The following is a 20941-nucleotide window of genomic DNA, read 5'->3' on the forward strand; positions in this document are numbered from 1 at the left end:
GTAATGCCTACTGGAATAATGAATTCTATTATCCATTCCAATCAAATGAAATTTTGTTTGGTTTGATTTTCACAAAAATTCTTTTTTTAACGTTTTGAAAAAAAATTAAAACTAAGTAGGTGTAGAAAATAAAAAATGGTCATCATTTTCATATGATTTTATCTTTTTTAAATGTAGAAATAATTTTTAAAAATATAAAAATATCTTTTAAATATTTATTTTTATCGAATTATTATTATTATTATTTTTTTATAAATTCTGAAAATAGATTTCAAAAATGAAACCGGAGTTTCTAAGCCATTATTTATGTTTCTTGACAAATTCTCCAAACAAATTTCTAAGTCTACTTTTTTCAGAGAGTCAAGTTTCTCACCTTTTTTAGGATTGCCAACATTAACAAAAATATTTATCAAATGGGAGTTATTCTTTGTAAAATAAATAAATAAATAAATTTCCTTTTCTTAAATTTTTTTGGGTGAGCATTAATTGGATCAAATTAGGGTTTAGGCCAATCAAACCTAGAACAAAATTTTAAAAAAATCGAGCTAAATTTGACTTGACATCGATGAATGTTTTATGCCAAACTTTATCTTAAAATTATATTACAATTCTAAGCTCACCCAATAAATTCATATATTAAATAAAAATTAAATTTTAGTAGTATAAATAAAGAAATATAACTTTGTAATTAAGTTGGCATAATTATTTAATTTTTCTTCATTATATTTTAATTCCAAAATTTGATGGGTGCATTTTTCTTCTTAAGTGTACTTTCTTTATTCTAAATAAAAACTTAAATAAATTAGCAAATATGTTCGTGCTTAAAGGCATTTCATTATTTCAGACAACAACACTAGTTACAACTATTCAGTCTTATCCCTTAACTGTCATAATAAACATTTATTTATTTATTTTTATAACCACTAGATTTATTCGAGTTTACCACTCAACTATGTCTTCTTCTTCTTCTTTTTTTTTTTAATTTTTTTAATAAAATTTTGTGTGTGAATACCCTCAACTATGCCACATAACACATTTTTAGAAAACTAATTTAATGTATTTAGTTATATAAACTAGCGAAATTGTTCATGTTTGAACGCATTTCAATCATTTGAGAAACAATGCTAATAGTTGAATTTAGGAGAGATTACCAAAAAAAGTTCTAGAATTTGACTATTGTAACAAAATAAATTATAATTTTGGATAAATTACACTTTGCACTCCTGCACTTTGCACCAAATCTTACTTTGGCTCCTACACATGAAATCATACGGTTAACCCCTACACTTCTGGTCAAATCCCACTTTGGTCCCTATATATGAAATTGTGACGGTCAACCTCCTATACTTTTGGTAAACTCTCACTTTGGTTCCTATACAAGTATCAATGTTCTCTTTCTGTTACACAATTATTTAAATCCTTAACAGAATCTAATCATGTGATAAAAATGTGACTACAACATGAGGGTAAGAAAGAAAAATCATCTATATTTTATCCTAAAATTTAGATCAAAATATGATTGTATGAGCCTAAAATAAAACACAAATTGTGAACAATTAAAAAGATAAACTAGGATTTTGCATAATTGAAATTACGGAACTTTATTTTTCACTATAACAGTCTTCTGTCTATTCATCTTTCTTTCTCTTTATTTTTTTGTTGCATTTTTTTTATTTTTTATTTCAAAAGCTCTACTTTCTTTTCATCTCAATTTTTACCATACGAACATATATATAATATATATCTATATATATTGTATTATATAACTCTCATGTGTTTATCACGTAGGACAAAGTGTATTGGTGGGAAATATGGATGATTTTCCTCTCTTACCCTCGTTTCATAGTTCCATTTTTGTCACATCACTAGATTTTGTTAAAAATTTAAAAATAAAACAACAAAAGAGGGATATTAACACTTGTGCAAGGACCAAAGTGGGATTTGAGTAAAAGTGCAGAGGGTTGACTGTCACGATTTCATGTGTAGGGACCAAAGTGGGATTTGGCTAAAAGTGTAGGGATTAACTGTCATGATTTCATGTATAGGGCCCAAAGTGAGATTTGATGCAAAGTGTAGGGGTGCAAAGTGTAATTAACCCTATAATTTTTTAATTTTGTCGATTCAAATCCTAAATTATTTATTTATTTATTTTATCTAAACCATCTACCTATTTTCATAACGTATAACATACGGAAAAATTTATATTTTAGTTATTAAACTCAATAAAAAATGATATTTTAGACATTTTATGTACATCTATATTGAGTTTAATATTTAAAATACTATTTTTCTGTCAATTTTACTTAACAAAAATATATTGTGGTTTAGATTAAGAACAAATCAAAAGATTAGGATTTAAATTGATAAAATTAAAATTTTGAAATTTATTTTGTTATAAAGGTCAAGCTCAAGCTCTGAGGGCTTTTTTGAAATTTTCTTTTAAATTTAATCTTAACCCTCAACTATGTCATATAAAACATTTTTCATAAATGTTAGATTTATTTAATCTTAATTCTCAACTATTCCCATTTTCAAAATTTGATATTTTTATTTAATACATCTATAATATTATATATATATATATATATATGTTAACTTGGCATGGATGTCACGAAAATTCAATTTTTCAAAATACCCTATCTATGTGTTAACTTGAGTTTTTTTTTTTTTAATATTCCAACAAAAAAAAAACTATTTAGAGAATTGACCCACTTTTCAAACTATTTGGGAAACTAACCTGCTTTTTGAAATCGCATGTTGAACATGCAATTTCATCATGTCATCATAAATTACATTTTGAAAATGTGATTTTAAAAAGCAAGTTAGTTTCTCAAATAGTTGAAAAAGTGGGTCAATTCTCTAAATATATATATATATATATATTTAGAATATTAAAAAAAAAAAGAAAAACTTGTGTTAACTTGGCATGGATGTCACAAAAATTTGATTTTTGAAAACACCCTCAAGTGCAATTTTGTAATTACAAACAACCTCTCTATAATCTATACTATTTAATAAAGCAAACACTAAATTTGGTGTCCTGAAGCCTTACAAATGTTACTTAATGTCAGTTACTCTCTTATGGAAACAAACAGTTACAAAACCACATCCTAAAATTTCTCAACTCCCTCTCTTTCTCATCTTTGTAACCTCCTTGCTCTCTCTCAATTCAAATATATACAACAATACGTTAATATCTAGACATACACATTCATATAAACATTATAGAGAAAATATTGGAAGAGGGGAAGGATTCGTGGGCACATATCATAATCAATCACTGCATTGGGTTGAGAGATAGAGATAGAATTTAAGAGAGAAGGAAGAAAGAGCACATAGTATGGTTTAATAATCAAATCTATAGATTGGCTTGAGTTCTACTACAGAAAAAAAAAAATGTTCGTCATGAGAGATGCCTTGATTTGATGCACTTCTACTAGCATGATTTTTATATTTAAGTTTGATAAAGAACATTGAGTTATTTTTTTCTATTTACAATTGGTATTTCAATTGTTAGTACATCTCTATAAAGATGGACGGAAGGATCATAAGGATCAAATAAATTTCACATAACCTTTAAAGACTAATTACATTTAACTAGTGAATGTGAATTGGAACAAAATGACTAATCATATCCTTAGTGCATTAAAATTGAAAAAAAAAATAATTATACTAAGCGTTTTAACTAACTTGCATTATACGCTGGGTGGGTTGGAGGTGTTTTTAGATTGGAGATATAAGATAAATTTGTTTGTGCATTATATAATGATATTAATTGGCTGAGATTAAATCTATGAAATTATATAAAAATCTTATTCTATATAGAATATAACTTTGTTATTTTTGTAATCCTTTTATTTTCAATCTCATGGGATTAAATATCAATAAAATACCAACTCAAGCATTAGAAAGGTTTCATAGTCTTATAAAATTCTTAATTCTTAGCAAAATTTTAAATTGGGTCGAGTTTCTTTCATGTTAAGATCTCAACATGACAAAACTTAAGGGACCTACAGGGCCCACTACGGGTCCCGTGTTAATAATTTGAACCGTTCATTTTGTAGAGTCTATAATATATATCATTTATGAAAAAAATTAGTTCGATTCGATAATCATAATTGTTTTTTATTTTATTGCATTTGTCTTTGAAAAAATGGTTGACAAATATACTTTTAAAATTGACCATCCATTTTCTTAGAGACAAATGTAATAAAATAAAAATATTACAATTATTAGATCACTCTAATTTTTTTCATGAATAACATACAATGTGGATCTTAGAAATTGAATGATTCAAATTATCAAAACGAAATCCGTATTGAAGCTCACAAGTCCCTCAAATTTTGTCATATTAAAATCCTAACATGAAATAAACCCAATCCTTTTAAAATAGACATAATTTTTGTAGACACAGCTCACTGTTAATTGAGTCTTGTCTTTCATGTCACATACCAAACCCGGGTATAATCGGCAGTGGCCCACAGAGCCTTTGCCCAAGGCACACGTAAGCTTAAACACAAATCCAAAATCACAAAGAACAAATGTGATGATAGCACAGAAATAAATAAATCAAGACCCAATCCAGTGACAAGTCACAAGTATAAATGGTAAAACCAGCCATAACCAACTTCCAAAAATATATCCTAAATGGAACACAAATCGCCCACAAAATAAAATAATTCTAAATAAAATCCAACCACAATGTATGCACAAAACCGACATAACAAGCTAAAAGAAAATCAATGAATGTTCTAGAGGTCCATGCAATTGAGTCCCCGCTACTCCATGAGTCCACTCTAAGCCCTTCTAACACCTGGAAATGATAAACAACTAAGTCAGCTGATAGCTCAGTGAGTAGCAGCATGGATAGTAAATAGAGTTCTGAAAACATGGTTCAATTCCAAAATAAGATATATATCACAGAAGCTAGATTGACATACAGTTTGTTAAAGACAATCTATTTCAAATGAAGGTTTCACAGTTCAACAGTTAAAATACTTAAGTCTCTCAAGAACATGATAAATGTCATTTTTCACTTAAAACAGATTACAACATGAACACCAATAATTTTCTAGGTACCAAGAAATAATAAGTAACATGCCACACAGTTCTCAAGGCTATAAGCCCCATTGGATCTAATACCGAACTAAGAGTCATCCTCAGGGTGGCAACCCGGCCTTTTCTTTAAGACGATCTGATTGAAGGTCACCTAGCTTAACCTAGGTCTTTTCCTTACAAACGTTGAGCACTAGAATCATCACGGCTCAACCCGGATCTATTCCCTAGTGGCCAAAGTCACCACACACATGTACAGTGGAATAATTTTCCTGGACTAAAATATACAGATGGTCCCAATAATCAACACACATCAGTTTCGCAAAACATGGTAGTTCACCATTATAAACATAAGACCAAAACAAATAGTTTACAGTATGTCAAGTTCACACATGTTTAAGAAATAATTTGATTCTATTGATAATATAATAATTTATCGAAACAGTTTAGTCTTGAAACAACAATTTAATTTTCCAACAGTTCAGGGTAGGGGAACATTTATAAAAATATGTAGCATGAAACTACTCACCTGTAAACGAAATAATATACTTCTCAAATAGAGTATGAAAGTCTAACTAGTGCCCTGAACCAAGTATGAAGACTACACGTCACCACTAATTTAAAAATACTAAAGAGAATAATAAATTAAGTACCCCACACTAAAGCGCACTAACACGGTTCAACCCCACTCATCGTTACTCTTAAATAATACCTAAATTCATGTTCTTCAAGGTCTAAAATTACCCAAGACATGGGTTCTGATCGAAACTTAACTAAAAGTAACTTTAAGATAAAACAGAGTTTTAAACAAGTTTTCTCAATCTATTTGCTAACTTTGAAAATTACAAAACCCACTACACGCTATTTGGAAAATTCCAAAACCCTCCAGATAACAACTAATATATCCTAAGTTTCAAACTCAATTGGTTTTACTTGATTTGCTTGTCAAAATAATTTTTTACAATTAATTATATCCAACCAGATTATTTTCTGCACCACTTTAAGGAAAATAATGGTTCTCTTAGTATACACGAGCAATCAATGCAAGGCCAAAAATTTACGAAACTAGACTCGTAACCGGTTCTAATGGCGCTAATTTGATAATTGTCGGATGTATATCCAAAGAGAACGACACTCCCGAACTTACTGTTTTACACCAGTTTTCTGGACAGATTTGAACGCACCAGTTAATAAAGATTTTAACTCCCAAAAATTATGAGAAAATTCAGATGTGGAATTAAAAATGTAATTAATCTACTATAAAAATTTCAGTTCAAAATTCATTCGTTTGATATGGTTTCTTGATTTTTAAAGTTTGCGATTCTATATAGAATTTTTAGACTAAGAATTACACCACTCTTTATACATGAATTTAACTCCATCGCAACATATCCAATCCACCAATTAAATATAAAGAAATAAGAAAACCCCACCTGCATACCTTTATATTTTTAGTTACATACATAGAAATCTAAATAATATCCCTACATATCTAATCATCAAAACACACCACAACAGCCCTATTACTTCACACCTGCCATACCCAACAATTCCTTTGCCACAAATGCACTACTCTCACACAAACCAATTAAGATACACATGTAATATATATGACTGACCAATTAACCTTATTGTTTAAATTAGTATAAGTATGTATGCAGGTACATCTATATAAATAATTCCAAAACCCACCAACGATGCAACACTCACAACGGCAAGGAAATAGGTAAAGAAAATAAGAACAAAAAGGAAAGTGAGGAAAATTACCTTGCTAATGGACACCACAAAACTGAAACAATCTTAGGCACCCTTCACCCAACCACCTTGTCGTCTCTTTCCCTCTCTCTTTTCTTTCTCTCACGGCTGCTATGTGTTGAAAGTGTTGTGGAAAAATATTATAATAAGAGTTAGGGTTTTTGTTAGGAAAACTAGGGTTGCTTTATATATATCTAAACTTAAAATATTTTAAATTATTATCCTGTGTTTTATTTTATTATATTTCCTCTCATCATTAATTTAAATAAAATACAACTATTATTAAATCAAAATATACTTACTAACTTGCTCCTTATTTTTTTTAAATAATAAATATTACCCCTAAATTACAGATTTCCACCATAAATTTATTTTAGGTTTAAAATTAATTAAAAGACCTCCCAATAATAATTAGTTTGCACTTAAAGATTCACAAACAAAATATTTGAGATTGTAAAATAATTATTACTTAATTATTTATTTGATTTGTATATTCAGGTTCTCACATTTCATCTCTCAAAACAAAAGTAAGGTGCAAAAGTGCAGGTTGGATCACCAGGCCCGTCCTCCACCCTAAACGAAACGTTGAGTCTCTCACTCTTTCCCTTACGCTTTCCTTTTCTTGATCCCAATCACTCTCTTAGGGCTGAGTAAGGAATCCGTGAAATTCGTAATCCGATCCGATCCAGTCCAATTCGGTTGGTTTAAATTGGTTTTTTGAATCCGTAGTTCGATTCTAGATTGAAAAATTAAAAATCTGTAGTCCGCGGATCGGTTTCGGATTGAACCCTACGGTTCTACATTAGAACCAATCCGGACCGTACACAAATAGTCTATATTTATATTATATACCCTCTCGTATAGTATCTTCTCTTATTCCATATAAAACCTAAACCCAAACTTAAACCCGCATAGTATCTTTTTCTTTTGTTTTTGTTTGATGGTTTTTAGTTTTAATTTGTAATGATCTAAAAGTTTTAATTTGTAATGATCTAAATACTTATGGTGGAATTAGGTTTCCTATGATTGTTTAAATTCTAGAATAATATGTCGCTATTATGGAAAAACATGTTGCTATTGTAGAACTAATATGATGCTATGTTTATATTTTTATGAAATTAAAATGTTCTATATTTTTTTTTTGTTATTTAATTATCTGAATCCATGGTCTTAAACTGATCCAATACATGTTTAAATAGATTGGTTCGGATTGATTCCGCGATTTAAACGGATTGGATTGGTTCCAATTTTTTAGGAGCAGTAGATAAGGATTGGTCCTAATTTTATCCTAATTTAGACCAATTCGAACCATACTCACCCCTTCTCTCTCTCTCTCTCTCTCAACTTCTTTCTTACTCTCAACCTCTCCATCACTTCCATTACGTGTGCACATTCATTCTTATGTTACCCCATATATATATATATATATATATTCTTATTTCAATCTGAATTTTGTTTTGTTGTGTCTCAGTTTACCGTGGTAGAGGCGACAAGAAGACCGCCAGAAGGAAGCGATTCAACCACACTTTCAAAAATGTGAGCGCTTCGTAGCCCTATTCTGGGCTCAGTTTGCTGAATGGAATTTTTTTTTTTTGGGGGGGGGGGTTTATTTGAATTATGTTGTTGATGCTCTTTATGTGTATGTATAGGCAAGGCATCGGAACAAGAAGAATGGAAGAGGATTTTGGTTCCTCCAATACCACCCAAGAAGGACCGTTTCGACGACACCGAGAAGATCAAAATCGAAATAGATGAGTCCCTCTTTTCTAATTGAAGCAATTATTGCTAAATTTGATTGTGTTTGATATAATTTCTGATATTTTATGCATATCTTTTGCTGTCAAAATGTTCTTAACTTTTGGTAATTGTTAATTTGCACTGTATCTTAATTTGCTTGTGATGCCTTTTCTCTTGAGCTGTTGATTTTTTGTTGGGTTGACCATTGTGATTATTACTGCAGATTATTGTAATTTTTAACTTTTTAGGTTTTAGTTCATTAGTTCTTCAATTCAATTTTAAGCTCAACAGCAGAAATCCAGAGGTTTCATTTCAAAGTTGAAATTTTTTGTGCCTATTTCAATTGTTTCATACTGGAACTGAGCTCATTTTTATATTTTATTAGAGCATCTCTATAGACACCCCATTTTTGACCGTCCTCAAGACTCGGACATCATCGTTTGAACACCTGATAATTGTGCTTGCTCGTGTTCGTTTTGAGTCCCTAAAGGTCTCGGCTGAGCGCCTTGCCTTGGAACCTCTAATCTTATCTGTTTTGTGCTTGGTTGTGGACCAAGAGCTTGTTGCTTCACTTCTGGAGAAGAGGGTGGCCTGTCAGCCATCTCCCTAGCCTGCCGGCCATTACTTGTGCCTGTCGGCCACCAGTGGTGGCCGGTCGGCTATGTTTATGGCCAGTCGGCCACTGATGATGGCCGACGACCATTTTTCTCCTTTTTCAGATATTTATTTGCCAGTTATGCCAGCTGTTGTTCACTAATGCTCATCTCCATACACGTGTATGGAGGGATGAATACAAGCCTTTAGCTTGATTTTCTATATATAGAGGGGTCTCTCCCCCATTTTGGAGGGTTGGATATTTTTGAGCAAATTTGTCCCCCTCTCTCTAGAATTCCTTCTCTCTCCTCTTATTTTGTGCCTTATAGTTAGAATTCTCTAAACATTTGCATACTAGCCCTTAACCAAATTAGACCATCTTGGAGCTGAGGCCTCTTGGGACCTATTTTGGGTTGTTGGAAGGTTGTTTGAGCCTAAGACAGTGGCTGTTTTGTGCTGTGCTTCAAAGGTATAAGACTTACCTCATTTAAGCTCTTTGTACATACTTGTTTTGCTATCTCTTTATGCTGTTTTGAGCCTAGTTTTCAACTACAAAAAGTTCTGATTCTTGGGCCTTAACATGTTGGTTTGAAGTCATTTTGTGCTAAGGGGTTGTTTACTCTTCGTGTTGCTTATTTGTGTGAGCCTTTGTATCATCTTTTAGCATGTTAAAGTCAAACTTTTTGGGCCTTTAAATCACTAAAATTCAGAGTTATTTCAGTGGTAAAAAGTATGTTTTGAAGTCCAAAAATGGAGGGGTTAGCCTCCCCTCCTTGTGTCTCACTTCCATGTCTAACTTCCATGTCTAATTAGCATCACATGATAGCATGATTTTGTGGCTTAAATTAGCTTAATCTCAGCATGTTTTAGGCTCTATTTTTACATGTTTCAACTCTATTTTAGGTTGGTTGGAGCATTTGTTGCTTACTTTTTGTACTTGTAGTGCAATTGTGCTTACTAGTCTAGCATGTCTAATGGTTTAGCCTATCATTCTAGCTTGTGTTAGCTTAACTTCAGCATGTTTTAGCCACTTTTTTGACATGTTTTAACTCTGTTTTGAGTTAGTTTGGCCCTTTGAGGCTTGCATTGTGTGGTTGTGGTGCAATCTCCTTCACTAGCTTAATGTTTTAGGCTCTTAGCATGTATTGCATGTGTTGTTTTCATGTTTTAGTGTCATTTTGCATGCCAATTCAGCACTGAAATATCTGCCACCTCCCTCATTTCTTCATTTTTCCATTTTCTTTGAGGTTGGTTAGCCTTAAGGTTGTGTTTAAGCATGAGATTGAGACTCGTGCTTAATGGTTTTAATCATCTTTTGAGGGTTTTTACTAACCAACGGCATGATCTCTCTCATGTCTTAAGTCATCCTTTGGTTGACCCATCTTTCATTAGAGGACACTCATCTTGGATTTAACCGGTTAAAAAATGATTTGGTAATGTAAAATGTGTAAACAAAATTTGACAAGTGAAACATGAATAAGATAAGCATGTTGTGTTGCATTACATGTGTTTCGATCGGACGTTAATCCAAACACAAGGAAAATGAGACGTTTCATACTCAAAGTGATGAAACGTGTCATTTTTCTTGGTCGTCGTCACCTTTGATCGTGCATGATAGGGTGGTGGTTGTTTTGGTTTTGTTTGTGTATTCATTGACTTTGTACAAATGTAACGCCCCAACCCTTCACATGCCATCGATATTGTCCGCTTTGGGCCACTCCCGCACGGATTTATTCTTCCCAGTGGGTCACCCATCCCAGAACTACTCCAGCCTAAGCACGCTTAACTGGGGAGTTCTAATAGGGATTTCACCACCTGGGAAAAGGCCTCGATGCTATATAAGGGTCCAGGTTTTTACTTTTATAGCCCATGAACTCCCCTTCCATTCCCAATGTGGGACACCAGGGCCTTACAATCACCCCCCCTTAGGGCTGCACGTCCCTGTGCAGTAGCTTGCCAGCTCGTAAGCCCGCCCACATACACCGAGAGACGCCAGGGGCCCACACTCGGTACTTCGTAGAGTCAGCTCTGATACCATTTGTAACGCCCCAACCCTTCACATGCCATCGATATTGTCCGCTTTGGGCCACGCCCGCACGGATTTATTCTTCCCAGTGGGTCACCCATCCCAGAACTACTCCAGCCTAAGCACGCTTAACTGGGGAGTTCTAATAGGGATTTCACCACCCGGGAAAAGGCCTCGATGCTATATAAGGGTCCAGGTTTTTACTTTTATAGCCCAGGAACTCCCTCTCCATTCCCAATGTGGGACACCAGGGCCTTACAACAAACTTGGTTCTTTGGCCATCATGCATGAAAATGCTTGGTTGATGGCTTGAGAGCCAAGAACTACACTCCTTTGAGCTTGAGAGATGATAAAGAGGATAACAGTACATATATTTCTTGAAAATGCATTGATTTGCCTCTGTTTGCTCTCTGTTGCAGCAAAAGAAGAAGTCTAGAAAAGTGGGTGGCCGACCGGCCACTTGAGCAAGCCGACAACCACTTTTTGTAGCTGACCGGCCACCAGTGAATTTTTGCACAAATGTGTTCTTGTGTTGGAGAAGAGGCAATCTAGAAGTTGGTGTAATTTTCAGAGATCAAATGAGTGCAAATAGAGGCATCCGATGGCAAGGCAAGGGAATTTTCGAGTGGTGCAACCGAGCATGCATGCATCCCTCGTCCCTCGAGGCCGTTTAAATCGCTTTACTAATTAGTTAGCGTAGCTAATTATTCAATTCAAGTGTTGTATTTTAATTAGCTTAGCATAGCTAGTTATTCAATTGTGTTGTAATAATTAATTAGCTAGAATAGTTAATTAGTTTCATTTTGTAATAATTAGCTTAGCTTAGCGTAGATTAGCTTAGCTCTTATTCATTCGGACCCTTCTTTGAGAGGGTGCAATGTTGTAATAACTGTGCGTGCGTGTGTGCATGTCTTCCAACCCCACGTCTTTCTCCCTTTTATTTATCCGCTTTCGATGGTTAGATTATGGACATATTTTAATTAGCATACCTTATGCTCGCATGTTTGGATCCATTCATTTGTCTTGCATGCACCGAGGCTCGGCGCATCATTCAAACTACATTGCAATTTCAATACACTTCTTTGAATACGTGTTTCAAAGCATGTTATCAAATTGTATCAAATGCTATATTAGTAGCCGAGCCTATTAATTGCATTATTGCATGTGTTGCATTAGGCATTTTGTATAGTTAGGATCATGCATATTTCTAACTAGCTTTTGTTTTAGCTTGGAGTACCCGGTAAGTTTTACGCTTTAGGATACTTGCATAAGTGTGAGTGTTGTCATGATAGCATGCTTGTTATGATAGCATGCTTGCCATGAGGCTATTTGCTTAAGTGATTAACTGCATGAATGCATGTGGATAAAGACTTTGTTACTTGAATTGGAAGAATTCAACGAATATGAGTTTTAAGTCCATTTTGTGAAGTGGCAAATCATGTTTTAAGCCCATCATGTTTGATGGCAAAATCGCGTTTTAGCTCACTTTAGGGTGGCAAATTCAAACCATTTTTGAAAGCAAACATGAGTTGAAATGTTCCAAGTCTTGCGACTTAGTTTATACTTGCTTGTGTGCGCCACGTAGTAAAGTTAGTAAAGTTAGTTCATACTTAGTAGAGACCGATCCATTGATCGGGCGAGCGGGGGTGCTCATTTCAGGACCTTCCCCTCTCGTACCCAAGTTCCCAAGCCAAGGCAACTTTGGTGATGATGGACACGTGGCCTTTGGCACGAGTCAGGGTTTCCTAAATTTTCCAAAAATAAAATATTTAGGTGGCGACTCTGTAATCCGGCAAAACAGTCCAGTTTTGATATTATTTGATTCAAAATCGATTTTTCAAAATGATTTTCCGGATTGGACTCTATGGTGTTTATCAGTCTCGCATTGCACTTTGTGAGGTTAGATTCAGAACCGTGACAGGAGTCCGAACTGTAAGACCAATTCGAGCTCTCCGAAAGGGGGCGCGAAGAAAGTCGAGTCTACAGTCTCCAATGGTTTGCCATTAGAGTTGCCATTGCTATAATATAACAATAGTGGTGCTCCAATGGTGAATATGGCAACTGCCAAATTTGGCAAATACCAAAGCTTGTGTCAAATTTGGCAGCTTCCATATTCACCAACTCAGTCAAAACCAACCATTTCCCTCTCTCCTTCCATCCCTTCCAGCAAAACAGATAAATTTTTGCAAAATTGCCATTTTTACAGAACCAAACACAAAAATTAGTGATCGGGATGACCACCAATTTTTGTGTTTGGTTCTGTCAAAATGACATTTGACCATTGGAGCACCATTGCTATAATTTTACCATTCTCTACTATTCGTTGCCAAATTATAGCAATGGCAATGCTATTATAGCGTTTGCCACTAGAGATGCTCTTAGTATTCAAATGTGAAGCAATGTTGTGAAATTGAATAGGGTTATGGATGTAAATTTTTTACAAAAAACTTTATTTTAATTGTTTGAAAACTTAAGACTGCTACAAATGGAGATGGAGTTTTCTTGGCACCAAGTGATTGTGATAAGTTTTTTGGGGCTCTTTACAAAGTCAAAGGTTATCTTTATTTATATGCTACATTATTAGTAGGTATAGATGGTGAGAGGATGGGCTGGTTGAGAAGTGCCCTTTGGGAAGATGGCAGGCACTGTTATGACTGAGGACCACCGAAGTTGGTAGAGGAGAGAGCCAAGTGCAATCGTAGAAGAGAGAGGGTGGTCGTAGAGAGTTCCTATGCCAGAGAGCAAGTTGATGTAAGTTTTGTTATTTTTTGCATGGTGAGCCTCTTTATATGTGGTCATAAGCAAAGGGGAGCTAGCTCAACTAAGGACAAGTAGCTCAATCTCCTTAGCTAGGCAAAGTCGATTGGGTCAACTCTGCGACTCCTGGAACAAACTTTGGGTTACATCGTACATAGACAAAGGGTAGATATGATACATCCATTTCTGGGTGTGTGACTCCAAGGTCTGTATGATATGGCCATTGAGATATCTTGTCTTGCTCAAGTCCCCTATCTCTCTAAGACTGGTCTGAGCGTGCCTTGCCCCAACGAGAAGGGGAGCTTGGTGAGCACCAAGGCATATCCTCAAACACCACCCTCAATTCACGTGTCCTCTTGTGGTCCTAAGTGAGCAAGGTGCCTGGGGCCTAATCCCAACCTAGGTAGTGAGTGAGCGTGGTACATCTTAGTTCTTCAAGATTGAGGCACTTGCTCGGCGGTGTTTGTCGGCAAGCTAGAAAATCAAGTGAGCCTGGATGAGCTCGGCACAAACGAGCATGGCAGTGGCACTTGCCCATAGTAATTGGTCCACATGTCATCTTACGGGGTTGACTTGTGACAATGACATGTTTTAGGTTGGACCCATGTACCTCCAATAGGCAATAGGTTTGTGCTTCTATAGGATTGCCAAAGCTAGTTTCTTCATGAGACGTTTTAGTTCTGCCAATATGGTTTATGTGTGGAGTTTGCCAATAGCATTCATGCAGGAAATGTAGGAAACAAGTATGCTGTGCTTTTAGTCTGACAACTTGTCACTACCAGAACTTGCACCTAGAGGTCTAGGTCATGACCGGCCAGTAATCCTAGATTACCTTTGGCCTCAAAGACAAAATCAAAACATATAATTATAAATAGAGCTTAGTGGAAGCAATAACAAAATATAATGAGTCCATTAAGCGGTGCTTACATGACAAATTTCATAATTAACTTGAATCATCCATAGCAATATTTACAACAAACTTGAACCTTAACTTCATATACAAAAACATGTTCCTCAAATAGCATAAACAAAAGACTAAACAAAAAATGGTTGACAAAGCTTGGCTTCACTAGAGACCAAGTAATGCCCCATCACGGAGGAACTTCACGAATGGTTTTTCAAAAAGGGGTGGACTCTCGAGCAACTCTAGACTTGGCGATCCACATGCCCACCTACATATATAAGGGAGTGGGGTGAGTTAAAGCCCAATGAGTAATATCAAAATAAAGAGGTTACATGAATGAAGTCCGATACAATACAAATCATATCTTGCATTTCCAAGTAATCAACTAATGATTTCAAATTGAATAGTTGACATATCGAAATCCATTAATCAAACATCATACGTGATACATCCAAGAGAGTAATAAAGGGGCCCAAAGGCCTAATCAAAGGGACCGTCAAGGTCTAGCAAAGGGACTGCAAAGGTACATACAAAACGACCATAAAGGTCTAGCAAAGGGACTACTTGGGTCATTCATTAGAGATCTTTGTCAATTCAATAATTGAAGGGCCATGGTATTGTTTTTCCTAGGCGAGGGTCTCATTATAAGATGCCACAAATACTTTTCAAACAGGACATTCATTCATTCAAATAAAATAACATTTCATAAATATCATTCTTGAAACAATTTAAAGTACATTTCAAATATATCTTTATAGAGATACTACACACAATAGGCTTAAACTAATGTAAGCTTCGGGCGACCAACCTATACAAAACATATTACAAAGATACACATTGAAACATTTTGACTAAACAAACATTACATCTTAATTTAGTTTCCTCTAATGTGTTTCTAGCTTATTCCATCTTTAGTGATGCCTAAATGATGCCCAAGAATGCTTAAAAGAGCATGAGAATGAAGATATGCATGTGGAAGGGTTCTTCAAAAATTGTTGAAACAGGGTAGTTTGCTCAAGCTCACCTTTGGTCGCTCGAGCAGTCTGCACGGTTTTGTAGACGTCCCTGAACGCCCCAGGAGGGAACGAGCTCCCCCGTTCCGTTCGATATTGGGCTCACTACAGCTCAGGACTCTCAAATTTGTCACGGTTCGTAATCTGAACCAAAGAGTCCAAATCCGGCAAATCGTTTTGAGAAAACAGATTTTGAAAGAAGTGCCAAACATGGACTGCTTTGCCAGATACAGAGTCGCCACCTAAATATTTTATTTTGGGAAATTTAGGAAACCCTGACTCGTTTGCCTAAGGCCACGTGTCCGTCATCACCAAAGTTGCCTCGGCTCAGGAACTTGGGTACGACTGGGGAAGGTCACTTCATGAGCACCCCCGCTCGCCCGATCAAAGATCGGCCTCTACTAACCATGATATCTATTTTTGAAAACATTATGCGTTCTTATTCCGGTTATTAGCCTAGATTACTATGTGATGTGCACAACATACAAGTATAGACTGGGTCGCCTGAATTGGAACAAAACATTTCATGTTTGTTTTTGAAAGATGGTTTGCTACTCGCAAGTAGGCTTAAAATGCAGATTTTGCCACCCTCGAGTGGGCTTAGAAAAGATGGTTTTGCCACTATCTAGTGGGCTTAAAACTCACAGTTGATGATTTGTTCCAATCCAAATAACCCAACCTTCACCCACAGGCATTCAGGCAGTTATATCACATAAGCATATAGCCTCATGGTAAGCATGCTATTCATGGCAGTCACTCACACGCATGCAAGGATGCTAAAGCATAAAACTCACCGAGTACTCCAAGCCAAAACAGAAACTAATTAGAAATCCATGCATGATCCTAATTATACAGAAATGCCGAATGCAACACATGCAAAATGCAACTAAGATAGGCTCGGCTATTCTAAAGATGGCATATGAGATGCAACAGCTAACAAGTATTCAACTTTGAAATTGAAATACAAATGCAGTTAGTATGATGCGCCGAGCCCGGTGTATGCAAAACAGATGAATGATGAAAACATGCTGTCATACTGTATGCTAATTGAAATATGCCTTAATCTAACCATCATAAGCTGGTAAATAAAAGGGAGAAAGACGTGGGGTTGGAAGACATACATCACACGCACGCACACTTATTACAATTACGCCCTCGCGTAGAGGGTCCGAATAAATGTACAGTCCCAAATAATTACAGTCCCAAATAATACAGTCCAAAATAATACAGTCCAAATATATACAAATTCCTAATTAATTTACAAATTAATTAAGAAAAATAATAAACTGGCATGCAAGCCAGGGACTGCCTCGACTCTGATGAATGATGTATGTTTGGGCTGCCTCGCGCGGAAATCCACTGAGATGCCCCAATTAGCCTCTGTTTTGCAATTATTCTTGGAAAACACGCCAAGCTCCGGAAGACTGCTGATTCTTGATTTGCTGCAACAGAGGGCAGGAAAAGGGCATGGCAATGTATTTTCACAAATGTATGCATGCCTCGATCCTCGTGCCATCAATCACGCATATCGATGCATAATGGCCGAGAAGTCGAATTGTGCAACTCAATATAGAATGAATGCATATGAAAACACAACAAGGCCTAGACTCCATCATGGATAATCCGGAGTGTCGGCGACCGGGGAATTGAGACACGTTCCGTCACTCGGAGTATGAAACGTACCTCGTTTCCCGTGCTCAGGCTAACTCCTATCCCAAAAACAATGCAATATGCATGACATGCATGAATGCAATTCTAACATGCAACCTAGCATACACAATGCTATGAAATGGCCTACACAATGCGCGATGTGACATGGCATACACAATGCGCTAACATACAACCTAGCATACGCAATGCTATGAAATGAAATGGCATACGCAATGCACAATGGACTTACACCAACACGAGTGGACCTCAGCCACACTCACATAAGAGGCCATGAGATGAAAATGAGACACTCGAGATGCGTACACGCATGCACGCAAACCGAGGACCGACCCTAAGGCACCGAATGCCACTCTAACAAGACATGGCAAGGCATGGAATATGGCATACTAGCATGCAAATTTCAGCGCTAAAATATGACCTGAAACAGCCCCGAATCATGAAAGCATGGCACCCGATGCATGAAATGGTACCCGAAATGCAAAATTAGGCATATGAAATGACTTGTAGCTACATCAAGCATGCATTATTTGATCATGACATGTAAAGACAGGCTCAAGGCAGTCCCAAAACAAGTATGTTTCCATTTTTAAGCAGGGCCAAACAGCAAACACAAATAGGGCAAAACTAGCATGCAAAAATGGCCCCTAAATGTGAGATAATGAAGCAAGCCACAGATTCTGGCCCCAAACAGATGAGGGTCCTTCAGCAATGTTGAAGAGGGACCAAAAATATGATATTTTACAGTTCTGAAAAGAGCCCCAAAAAAAAAACACAAGTATGGCTAAGCTCTCATGCAAGAAATGGGCCAAAAGATGGACAAAGAAGCAAGTGAAGGTTTCTGGCCTCAAACACAAGAGGGCCCTTCAACAAAGTTGAAGAGGGACCCAAAACATGGCATTTTACAGTTGGTGGCCGGACCCAAAACAGTATGCATGCAAGCCTAAAGTTCTACACAAAATAAGGCCAAAAAGAGAGATATAACACAAAGTATATAAAGGATGCCTCAAACAATGAAAGACCCTTAATGAAACATGAAGAGAGGGTCAAAATAAGACTACTTTCAGTTCTGAAAAGAGCCCAAAAACAGAAGCACAATAGGCTAACAAATCATGCAAAAATGGACCCAAAGAAGGGATATAAAGGCAAGTGGAAGATATAAGCCTCAAAAATCATTGAGCCCTTCAACAAAATTTAAGAAGGACTCAAAATAATCCCCTTTATAGTTTATGACATGCCTCAAAACAGATTATACCTAGGCCAAAAATACTACACAAGATAATGGCATACAAGAAGGATAATGAAGCAAGTGCATCAAGGGGGCCTCAAACAGTGAGGGGCCCTTAAACAAAAGTGAAAAGGAGCTCAAAAAAATGCCACTTTCAGTTATGGCCAGAGCTCAAAACAGCAAGCATGTATGGCTAAGAAATGATACAAGAATAAGCTCAAAAGAGTGGGAATGGCACTCACCCTTGAAGACCAAACTTTGGTAGCTTCTTGGACCAAAATGCAGCACTCCTAAGCTCTGGAGAACACCCTCAAACTGCTGGAATGGAGGATGGAAGGGTAGGGCTATGGGTTGGTGAAGAAATGGTGTAGGGCTAAGGGTGTTTTAGCTTGGAAAATATAGAGAGGGAGAGAGATATAATGCAAGGGCCTTAGAGGGAAATTTTTGTCAACCCTAAATATGCAGTTGGAGGCTGGTTTATATAGGCAAAAAGAGGGGGGAAAATGGGGGAAAAAATGGAGGGAAAACAATCCAAGTTTCCCTCCAAAAATGCACCCCCCCGGATACACAATCTGGGGGGAAAAGAGATGCATATTTGAGATGTACCTGTAGCAAGGAACATGGCCGGCTGCTTATCTTGGTTTCAGGTGGCCGGTCGGCTACTTCCCATGGCCGGCCGGCCAAGGGTCAAAAGGGTCAATGAGAATTAGTGGCCAGCCATATGATATTGGTGGCCTCCCATGTGTGCACAACACAACCATGTGGTCAAAAACTGGAGAAAGTAAACCAGGAGAGAGAAAAGCCCACTTTTTGGAGGGGTTCAAAAGGGTCAATCAACATTAGTGGCCGGCCATATGATATTGGTGGCCTCCCAGGTGTGTACATCACAGATATGGGGTTTAGGGTGCAAGAAAATGGCCCAAGGGTGGTCAACATTGGCTTTCAAGTGAGAAAAAACGGGCGACGGAGGGCGACGAAGGGATAAAGTTGGCTGACAGAAAAATTACTAGCCTCCCACCCTTCTACGACCTTCTTAACAATGAAACAGAGGTCCCTGCCAAAAATGAGCCCAAACCGATGCAAAATGAAGGTTCGGGGGCCGAAACGTGCAGTCTGGGGCCCCGAAAACTGACTGTTAGGCACCGAAAGTGGTGTTCAACCACGAAGTTCGTCTCTCGGACCACAGTGTCCCTCAAAAGGGAGCAAATAAGATGTATGCCAAAAATCGGGGCAAACGGAGGTGGTTAGGCGGTCCCGAACCGAGGCATACGGCCAACGGCCCCGAAAAACCGGAAACCGGGCTCCAAACGGGCAAAATGGCCTACGACCACGAAACGTAGCCTACGGCCACTGAGAGATGATCTATAAGACCTCGCCCTCCCTTCGGTAAGAGAAAATAAAGAAAATTGAGCCTGGTTCGCAAACCGAGGCAAAGCACAGAAGAGCCCGAAAGTCCGGAGGCAGGGCGCGCAGCCGAGACTCTAAAACTTCTGAGCAAGCACAATATGCAATATCACCGAGTGCTCAACTGGTGACGTCTGAGTCTCAAGGTCGGTCAAAAATGGGGTGTCTACAGTTGCCCCTCTTTGACAGAACTCGAAAGTCATAAGTGACGGGAGTGAATGTCAAAGCCCAGAGACGACCCATTTTTGACAAGGCCGAAGACTTAGACAAACATACGAAATATCATAGATGTGCCCGCAGGCAGGGGCAAAATGCAAAATGATACGCAGAAATATTTTGAAGATTGGACTTATACGCTACGCGAAGCCGGTTTGATAATTGGACTTATATGCTACGCGAAGCCGGTTTTGAAAGTTGGACTTATACGCTACGCGAAGCCGATTTTGAAAGTTGGACTTATACGCTACGCGAAGCCGAACATCACTCATGATCATGCAAAAAGAGCTGTAATGAAGCAATTATGCGAAATAAATGCAACATTTTAAGCGAATGCTAGGCAAGCAAGTAAACTCGAGCCAAACTACACCTCGTGCAGAAAGGATGTAAGAAAATTATGGAATTCTCACTGCGAATACAGTGTGCATATGTGATAGATACACAGAGCGAACATGTGATTGATACACAAAAAGGTGAGCACAAAGTGTGATAGATGCACTAAGTGAACAAGTATGATGGATATACTAAAAGGGAACACAAAGTGTGATAGATGCACTTAGTGAACAAGTATGATGGATATACTA

Source organism: Camellia sinensis, chromosome 8, assembly GCF_055761805.1.
Source record: "Camellia sinensis isolate YWXY chromosome 8, ASM5576180v1, whole genome shotgun sequence".
NCBI lineage: Eukaryota > Viridiplantae > Streptophyta > Magnoliopsida > Ericales > Theaceae > Camellia > Camellia sinensis.